The sequence below is a fragment of the Frankliniella occidentalis genome, unplaced genomic scaffold (genome assembly GCF_000697945.3).
Source record: "Frankliniella occidentalis isolate FOCC.00 unplaced genomic scaffold, Focc_3.1 Scaffold41, whole genome shotgun sequence".
NCBI lineage: Eukaryota > Metazoa > Arthropoda > Insecta > Thysanoptera > Thripidae > Frankliniella > Frankliniella occidentalis.
This window is the reverse complement of record NW_026267171.1, coordinates 650,802-651,955: the sequence shown is the minus strand read 5'-3', so window position 1 is coordinate 651,955 and position 1,154 is coordinate 650,802. Positions and strand designations below refer to the sequence as shown.

General features: G+C 53.1%; 1 protein-coding gene across 2 annotated transcripts in view; it reads right to left on the bottom strand.

Annotated features, from left to right (window-relative positions):
* LOC113203260 (uncharacterized) overlaps positions 1-1,154 on the bottom strand; it is a 61,235-nt gene that overhangs the window by 42,360 nt on the left and 17,721 nt on the right. The window lies entirely within an intron of this gene.

Below are 1,154 nucleotides of genomic sequence, written 5' to 3'. Positions count from 1 at the left end.
CGCCTGTGCGCTGTTCGCCGCGCCCCGTGGATCGAGCACGAAAGGGAAATGAGCGAGAATGAGAAAGTTGCACGCGGCCTTGCGTCGGACCTTCGGAAATGTGGGGAGCAAAGCGGGGCGAGCGAGAGGGAAAAGGAGCAAAACCTCTTCCGCCCTTTGGAGCGAGAGGCGAGAGGGGCGGCAGGGAAAGGGGATCGGGCTGGGGGCTGAGAATTCTGCCTCAAAGTTCCCCGAATCAGATAATTGGAAGCCTTACTGTGACCATAACTCTGGCTCGGCCGCCTAATGAACGCCAGCTCGTATCGTCCGGCCCGGCCATGAGAACCATGAGCGGCGGCCCTTTATTTACTTGCACACACACACGTCAGGCAGGCCGGGCAGAAGCTGCGGGCCGAGCTTTAGAGCGGTTAGACGCGTGCACTAAATGCGTCATTTTCAGAAGTGGGAAACATTTTTCACGTCTCTCGGTTTGAGTTCAGCGTTGAAAGTGGAAGCTTCTTCCGCGATATGTGATAAAGTTACACCACCCTGAAAATGTTACCAACGAGATGACAATTATCATGGCCCCCCAAACACTTACGTTTGCCACGCGAAGTTCAAATATGGGGCCGTGATAAAAGTACACAACTCGTCGAATATGACGTAATTTGTCCACGACCCCCACGACCACATACTCCCTCATAGAACGTGTAGCATAACTAGTATATCTATAGTAGGCCTACCGATATAGGTGATCGACACGCGACGCACGCGAATCAACAATTTGCCACCTATTGAATTTCGGAGTTGCACATACTTGTCACGGTACATTGCATCGCGCAGCATATCGTCATTCAATCCAAAATTTGACTTTCCAAAAATATTTTCACAGTGGGCCCAGCAAGCCCCCTCCACCCGCCTGTTGGCCGGACAATGGCTAGACAATCATCTGATCAGGATCACCTTTACCACCCGCTATTATTCGCTCCTCTCACAGCAGTGTATCGGGCTGGGGAAAATAGTCCGCTGACTAGAGAGAAGACTGTTAAAAGTATACGGGGGAGCGCTAGCGTTGGCTCCAACAGGAATCGCCCTTGGCGCTGCCAAAACAGACTGACCCAATTTAAACTCGTCCGGTCGAGTAGCCCAGGACGGGGCGGGCGGCAGAGGGGGCG